Genomic DNA, 9,408 nt, shown 5'->3' with positions numbered 1-9,408 from the left:
ACATCATTTGATTTCTTGACTGCTGCTTCTGTGAGTGTTGATAGTTGAAACAAGAAGAATGAAGTCCTTGACAACTTCAATCTTTACTCCATTGATAATAATGTTGTTTATGAGTCCAGCAGTGAGGATTTTCTTTTCTTTACATTGAGATGCATTACATACTGAAGGCTGTGCTCTTTGATCTTCATCAGTAAATGTTTTAAGTGCTCTTCACTTTCAGCAAGCAAGGTTGTATCATCTGCATATAGCACATTGTTAATGAGTCTTCCTCCAATCCTGATGCCACGTTTTTCTTCATAGAACCCAGCTTCTCGCATTATTTGCTCAACATACAAGTTGAATAAGTATGGTGCAAGAATACAACCTTGTTGCACACCTTTCTTAATTTTAAAACATTCAGTCAGTGTTCACATGTTCTGTTTGAACAATTGCTTCTTTTTCCAAGTACAGATTCCTCATGAGCACAATTAAGAGTTCCAGAATACTCATATTTCACAATGTTGTCCATAGTTTGTCATGATCCACACAATCAAAAGCCTTTGTGTAGTCAATGAAGCACAGGTAAACAGCTTTCTGATATTCTCTGCTTTCAGCCAAGCTCCACAGGACATCAGCAATGATATCCCTCATTCCACGGCCTCTTCTGAATCCAGCTTGAACATCTGGAAGTTCACTGTCAATGTATGATTGTAGCTGTTTCTGTATTACCTTTAGCAAAACTTTTCTCGCCTGGGATATCAAAGAGATTGTCCAATGATTTCTGCATTCCATTGGGTCACCTCTCTTTGGAATGGGTACAAATATGATCTCTTCCAATCAGTTGGCCAGATAGTTGCCTTCCAAATTTCTTGGCAGAGATGAGTGAGTGCCTCCTGGGCAGCCTCATTTTCTTGAAAGATTTCAATTTTGATTCCATCAATTCCTGGTGCCTTATTCTTTGCCAATTCCTTCAGTGCACCTTGGACTTCCTCCTTCAGTATCATTGGCTCTTGATCATATGCTACCTCTTGAAATGGTTGAACATTAACCATTTCCTTTTGGTACAGTGACTCTGTGTATTCCTTCCATCTTCTCTTGATGCTTTCTGCATCATTCAATAATTTGCCCAGAGAATCTTTCAATAATAAAAGTCGAGGCTTGAATTTTTTCTTCAGTTCCCCCACCTTGAGAAATGCTGAGCATGTTCTTGCTTGTTGGTTTTCTGACTCTAGATCTTTGCACATTTTGTTGTAATATTTGGCTTTATTTTCTTGAGCTGATCTTTGAAATTTTCTGTAAAGCTCTTGGACCTCCTCATTTCTTCCATTTGCTTCAGCATCTCTACACTGGAGAGCAAGTTTCATTGTGTCTTCTGGCATCCATTTTGACCTTTTACTTCTTTCTTGTCTTCTCAATGACTTTTTTTCTTTCTTCATGCATGCTGTTCTTGATGTCATCCCACAACTCTTCTGGTCTTCAGTCTTTAGTGTTTAATGTATCAAATCTTTTATTTAGATGATCTCTGAATTTAGGTGAGATATATTCAAGGTCATATTTTGATTCTCGTGGACTTGTTTTCATTTTCTTCAGCTTCTTTTTGAATTTGCATATGAGTAATTGATGGTCTGTTCCACAGTCTGCCCCTGGCCTTGTTTTCACTGATGATATGGAGCTTTTCCATCATCTCATTCCGCAAATGTAGTCAATTTGATTTCTATGTATTCCATTTGGTGAGGTCCATGTGTCTAGTCATCTCTTATGCTGTCTAAAGAAGGTATTCAAAACGAAGAAATCATTCATTTTGCTGAATTCTCTCATGCATTCTCCAGCATCATTTCTATCACCAAGGCCATATTTTCCAACTACTGAAACTTCCTCTTTGCTCCCAACCTTTGCTTTCCAATCACCACTAAAGATCAATACATCCTGATTGCATGTTTGATCAATTTCAGGTTGAAGAAGTTGATAGACTTCTTCTATTTCATCCTCACTGGCTTTAGTGGTTGGTTTGTAAATTTGAATAATAGTGATATTAACTGATCTTCTCTATAGGCTCATGGATACTAACCTATCACAGACAGCGTTGTACCTCATGACTGATCTGGATATGTTCTTTTTGACAATGAATGCAACACCATTCCTCTTCAATTCGTCATTTCCGGCATAGTAAACCATGTGGTCATCAGATTCAAAATGGCCAATAACAGTCCATTTCAGCTCACTAATGCCTAAGATATCGATGTTTATGCATTCTATTTCATTTTTGTCAATTTCCAATATTCCCAGATTCATACTTTGTACATTCCATGTTCCGATTTTCAGTGGATGTTTATAGCTGTTTCTATTCATTTTGAGTTGTGCCCCATCAACAAAGGTCCCATGGGCTTTTCTCCCACTGGCTTTACTCCATTCGTGGCATCATGATCAACTCTACTGGAGGAGGCAGCTCTTTCCCAGTTGCATTTTGAATGCTTTCAAACCTGAGGGGCTCATTTTCCAGCACTATATCTGACAGTGTTTCTCTGTTATTCATAAGGGTTTTAGTGACTAAATACTTGGAAGTAGTTCGGCACTCTTTCTTCCTAGTTTGTCTTCGTCTGGAAGCTCATCTGAAACTTGTCCACCATGGGTGACCCTGCTGGTTATTTAAAATACCAGTGGCATAGCTTTCAGAATCACAGCAACTCACAAGCCACCACAGTACAACAAACTGACAGACAAGTTGTGGCCTATGTTTTTAGGCACTCAAAATACACAGTGGTCACCACAGTCGACTCAAGGACCAATGATCATGAAGATGGTGAAGGCCAGGCAACACTTCTTTCTGTTGTACATGAGCTTGCCCTCAGTACAAACCAGCTAGACGACAACTAACAAAACAAGGACCCACCACAAGCTCCTTCCTTTCTGTGTGGCCACATGTGGAGATAAGACATCCCAAGTGCTCTAGTCACACAGCCAGTGAGAACAGGCCTACATCCTGACACCAACACCTCACTGTCTTTACCTAGGGGTCCCGTCCATTGGACAGAATGAGGGTTCCACACAGGAGAGTACCTCAAAACCCAGGATCTCAACACAAATTAAGCTACATCCTCCAATGCCCAAGTTATATGGTTCTACTCTTCACTCTGTACCAAAAAGACATGGTCGATGTTCAACCATTTCAAGAGGTAGCATGTGATCAAGAGCCAAGGATATGGAAGGAAGAAGTTCAAGGTGCTTTGAAGGCATTGACAAAGAACAAGGCAACAGGAACTGATGAAATACAAATTGGAATCTTTCAACAAACTGATGCACTGGAGGTGCTCACTCATCTATGCCAAGAAATTTGGAAGACAGCTATGTGGCCTACTAATTGGAAAAGATCCATATCTGTGCCCTTTCCAGAGAGGTTACCCAACAGAATGCAGAAATCATCAGACAAGATCATTAATATCACATGCAACTAAAATCTTGCTAAAGATAATACAAAAGTGGCTGCAACCATACATTGACAGAGAACTTCCAGAAATTCAAGCTGGATTCAGAAGAGGACACAGAATGAGGAGTATCATTGCTGACATAAGCTGGATCTTGGCTGAAAGCAGAAAATACCAGAAAGATGTTTATCTGTGCTTTATTGACTATGCAAAGGCTATGGACAACATTACAGAGAATGAGTATTCTGGAACACTTAATTATGCTCATGGGGAACCTGTATATAGACCTAGAGGCAGTTGTTCAATAGAGTAAGGGAACATTGAATTACTTAAAATTAGGACAGGTGTGCACCAGGGTTGTATTCTTTCACTTTTGTACTTATTCAGTCTGTATGCTGAGCAAATAATTTGAGAAGCTGGACTTTATTAAGAAAAATGTAGCATCAGGATTGGAAGAAGACTCATTAGCAACCTATGATATGCAGATGATACAATCTTGCTTGCTGAAAGTGAAGAGGACTTAAAACACTGATGAGGCTCAAAGACCACAGCCATCGGTATTGGTTGCACCTCAAAGGAAAGAAAACAAACATCCTCACACTGGATGAATAAATAACATCCATATAAATGTAGAAAAAAAATTGGAGTTGTCAAAGATTTCATTTTACTCAGATCAACCATCAACACTCATGGAAGCAGCAGTCAAGAATCAAAGGATGTATTGCATTAGGCAAAACTGTTGCACACTACCTTTTGAAAGTGTTCAAGAGCAAATATGGCAGTTTGAGTACTAAGATGCACCTGACCCAAGCCATGGTATTTTCAATAACCTCACATGCATGTGAAAGTTGGACAATGAAAAAGGAAGACCATAGAAGAATTGATGCATTTGAGTTATAGTGTTGGAGGAGAATATTAAAAGTATCATGTTTTGAAGTCTTTAAAAAAACACACACACACACAAAAAAAAAAAAAAAAAAACAAAAACATACCATGGACTGCCAAAAGAACAAACCAATCTGTGCTAGAGAAAGTAGAGCCAGAATGCTCCTTGGAAGCCAGGATGGCCAGACTTCATCTCTCATACTGGGACATCTTATCAGGAGGGACCAGTCCCGGGAGAAGGACATCATTGGTAAAGTGAGGGTCAGAAAAAAAAAAAAAAAAAAGAGGATGAATGTAAAATTAATGTTTTCCCATGTAAACTATCACATAATTCACAATAAAACATTAAAAAAAAAAAAAAAAAAAGAGGAAGACCCAGAAAGAGATGGACTGGCACAGGGGCAACAGGCTCAAACAGAGCAAGGATTGTGAGGTTGGGGCAGGAGCAGGAAGGGTTTCGTTCTGTTGTGCACAGGGTCGCTATCAGTCAGTACCAACTCAATGGCACCTAACAAAAAACTCTTCACTCCAGAATCCTGGTGTGGCACTGTAGGATAAGCACTGGACTTCTAATGGTAAGGTCAGTGGTTCAAATCCACCAATCACTCCTTGGAAACACTTGCTCTGAGTCTGAACCAGCTCAATGGCACCCAACAACAACAATAACTCTTCACTCCTTGTCTGAAGGAACTGTCACTAAAAATGGACCACAGTTGTCTGTCCCACAGACTGGGCAGAACATTCTGAAATAGTCCAGTCCTAGGGAACATTCTGAAATAGTAATAGTCTCATCATAGAATCCAAATTCTCCAAACTCTCATCTAAACAAACTGCATAAAATATCATCCATAATGAAAATGAAATCCATTCAAATGTACCACCATGAAAGTTCACTTGAAATTACTGCCCCAACTTCTCCTGGTCTGTGGATCCATTCTCCACTCTGTAGCCAGAAGGAAGTTTCTCAAAGGTAAATTGATCATCTTGCTCTCCTACTCCCTCCCCTTCTGGAAGGCTTCCCCTGGGTTCAGACAAAGTCCACACACATTCCCTCCTCCTCTGAGGTCCAGCCACCCTCAGGTTCTCGCTCAGAGCACCAGGCCTTAGGTCACACTGAACCCTTGTCCTCGGATGCAGTCCCTGCCTCTGCCAACTTTACCCCGCTCAGGGCCCCTCTGGGAAGCCTGTGCATCCCCTACACGGAGTGCTTAGTCTCTACTAAGCACATGTAGTAGGTTTCTCCTGGACATTCCCTACTGTCATTCCCAACAGCTCCCAGGGGATTCATTTAAAGATAGTGACACTGAGGCTCAGAAATGCTGAAGAGTTTATCCCATGGACCCCACATCCAATTGAGGCCAAACTGGGATGCTGAGATGCTACTGGGCCTTCCCTACCCTGGGACTGGATTGGGGCTCTTCTCGGTACCACTACAGCTTCTAGTGCTACATTGTACTTTCTGGTTGACATCAGACAAGACTTCAGAAAGAAGGGTTGTTTGCTGTTATTGTTAAGTGCTGCCCAGCCGGTTCCAACTATTAGCAACCCAGTATAGGGTTTCTGAGGAGCAAATGGTGTATCTGAACCACTGACCTTGCAGTTACAAATCCAGTGCTTATCCTACAGTGCCACACCAGGGTACAGTTCCATAATTAATGTTTGAAGATGGAATGAATGAGCCATTAAGAAAGATACTCATTGGTGAATGGATTTGTTGGACAATGGCCACATAAAAATTCTGCAGAGTCGTGTACTGTGTAAGTTACTCTGGAGAATACAATGTGTGTACAATGTACTAAGGGCATATCCCCTCAGACTCCAGAGATGCCGTACGTACAGGGAAAGGGTTAACTTCAGCACCATTTACTCCCAGGCTCCTCCCCTCTTGCCACCCAGCGTGCTTCTAGTTTAGCACTCAGTGCCAACAGATGCATAACCAGGGTCTAGATTTGAGGATTCTATTAAACCTATTATTAGAAAGACAAATCAGTTGCCCAGATCAATGTGTTTTGAGGCACATGCATGTAAATTACATTTATCCAGATGTGTAACAAGTCTGTGCCAAACCATTTAAAGCATAAAACAGATAAGTTCCTTCGGCTCATTTTCAGCTTCCCAAGGCAGATGGCCGGGCAAATGAAGGCTAGAGAAAAATTAAAGGCTGTCTGTATCTTCAAATTGACATGGGGAGCAGTTGGGTTCTGCTAGAAACTAAGAATGACCACAAAATGTAATTATGATCGTAATGAGAATGGGTTAAGCTTAAACTATTTCTCATCTTCATTGTAGTCACTGCTGCAAGATGGAGTGGAGATTAATGCCAGGCCATTTCCTGTACTTGTTATACTATTTGTCATTAGAATAAAACATCCTAATTTGAGCATCTCATGTATACTGAGAAGGATGATCAGGGAGGAGTGGCCATGCTGAACAGTAGCCAGATCTCTGGCCGCTCCAGGTCCCTCTGTGGTTGTTACCACCAACAGAATAGGGACAGACATCCATCCTGTCTCACCATTCGCCAGCCTGATGAGACCTAGGTCAGAAGGTTGTGTGAGCCTCCTTTTCCTCAATTGTTGCATGAAGATAAGAACACAGCTGTCTCCAATCAGTTTCCCTCCTTTGTGGTTCTGTATCCCCCCAGAACAGGAGCTCTACAGGGACAGGTCCCTGTGGGAGGCCTCCTGGCCCAGCATAGAGCAGGTACAAGCCTGCTGAATGGGTGAGTGACAAGGGGGTTGACAAGTGAAGGAATGAGGGCATTGCCCAGACATCAAACCTTCCTGCATGGCTTTGGTTGTGTTATTGTTAAGTTCTGACTCACCGACCCTGTAGAGGGTTTCCCTTGTAAAGCCTCAGCTTTCTCCCACAGAGCAGCTGGTGGGCTCCAACCACCGACCTTGTGGTTAGCAGTGCATGCTTCTCCTATGGAGTATCTATCAATGCTCCCTCCTTCATGATCCTTGGCCCTCAAAGCTAAGCTGTCCTAAGCCTGTGATCTACTGCCCTCATCTCTCCTCTCTCCCATTTCTCTGTCTTTCATTAGGTTGCTCCTTAAAGCCAAAGGAAAATTTCAAGAAATGGTTGGGGTTATTGACATCCCAGGTAGGAATTTGTTACCAGTTTACTAAATTTCATTTCGGTTTCTGATACTTAGACAAACAGGAAGACTACATTTCCCAGCTGCCTTTGCTTGGTCATGTGACTGCATGCATTTTAACCAATAGATGTGATGGGAAGTGATATATGCCTGATCCAGGACTGGTTCTGAGTCTTCATTTACACCTGGGTTTCTCAACTGAGCGATTTTGTTCCCAGTGAACATGTGCAATGTGTGGAGACGTTTTTTTATTGTCACAAGTGATAGGAGGGGTGGGGGATGTTAGTAGTGTTGTTGTTGCTAAGTGACATCGAGTTGGTAGGTAAGCGGTTCAAGCTCACCAGCTGCTCCTCAGAAACTCTGTACAGAATCACTACGAGTCGGAACCGACTCAACAACACTTAACAACAATATCACATTACACGGATGTAATCCCATTAATAATGAACTCGTGGTGTAGTGCTGTAGGATTAGCACTTGACTGTAAACCACAAGGTCAGCAGTTCAAACCCACCAGCTGCTCCTTGGAAATCCTGTACAGGGCTGCTATGAATTGGAACTGACTCGATGGCACTTAAAAACAGCAACATATGGCTATATCGGAGCCATGGTGGCACAACAGTTAAGCACTTGACTACTAACCAAAAGTTTGGGAGCTTGATCCCAGCAGCTGCTCTTCAGGAGAAAGACGTGGCAGTCTGCCATTAGACTCCATGGCAGTGGGATTGGTTATATGGCTATAAAAAAATGATTTTTAAACTGGCGGCACAGCAGTTAAACACTCTTTATCAAATGGTGGGAATGTGGAACAGGATTTTAAGTTCTCACAGAATCCAGACTTTGTGGGGTCAATGAGGCTGGATGATTCCGGAAACGATTGCTCTGTCATCTTTAAACCTTAAACTTGAAACTGAAAACTCTTGCCTGAAGTCATCTTTAAACCAAACACGTTTAGTTCATTAATCAGGTCTGGCTTGACTTGAGCAGTAAGCAATGAGATTCCCTTGATGGCAGTGAAACCATTGGGAGAGGTGTGTGGAGAACGGCTGTACAACTGAAAGAATGGATCCAACGTCACTGAATTGTCACACAGAAACTGTTGAAGCAGTGTATGTTCTGCCGTACATATATAATTACACACACACACACATGAGGGTAAGTCAAAGGTATCATTACTAGGGTCCAGTTCATACATGCACGGATTTATTCCAAGAAATGTGTTTAAACATGGCTCTGCAATCAGTGGATGGCTGCAAACAAGTCCTCTCAACTATACACTTGGCTTAGGCTCATTCGGGTGCTTTCAAAAAAACAAAGAAAGAAAAAAGCTGTCCAATCAATACAATGACTTCTGAGGGAACTTGTTGGGCCATTTAAATTCTAGACAAAGAAGTCAGCTCAGAATGTTATGGTGAAGGTTTTAAGGGATTCCTAAGGGGCCATATTGATAGACTTTTCCCAAATAGCACAGAATGATCAGAAGGGCTTATTATGAAGAAGTTTAAAGAAAACTGAAAATGGCAATGGGAAGATAAAGGCTAAGAAAGTTGTGCCACAAGAAACTCAATTCTGCCAGTAATCCTGTGAGCTCGGAAGACAGGCCAGGCCTTGACCAACACCTTAGCTTCAGCTTTGTAAGACCATGCCAAAGCTGGAACATGGAAACTGCAAAGTAACAACTGTGTGTTGTTTAAGCTGTTAAATTTATGACCATATGTTATGCAGCCATAGAAAAAAAATAAATGTCTACAATATGCTCTGAAATAATTCAGTGAAAATCATGAGGGAGTCAAAGCAAGCATGGCAAAATCTTGTTAGGGTTGCACCTGAGTGACTGTTACATGGAAGTGCTTTATAATATTGGACTGACTTTTGTGAAGGTCTGGCATGTATGAGTATTTTAAAGACTGTCCCATCAGAAGGCAATTGCCTTTAGGGTAGGGTCCTGACACTTTTATTCATCATTGTATCTCCAACTTGGCACCCACAGACAGTTGTTGTTGTTTTGTTGTTAAGTGCCGT

This window comes from Chrysochloris asiatica, unplaced genomic scaffold (assembly GCF_000296735.1).
Source record: "Chrysochloris asiatica unplaced genomic scaffold, ChrAsi1.0 scaffold00105, whole genome shotgun sequence".
Taxonomy (NCBI): Eukaryota; Metazoa; Chordata; class Mammalia; order Afrosoricida; family Chrysochloridae; genus Chrysochloris; species Chrysochloris asiatica.
Note: the sequence above shows the minus strand (reverse complement) of the source record.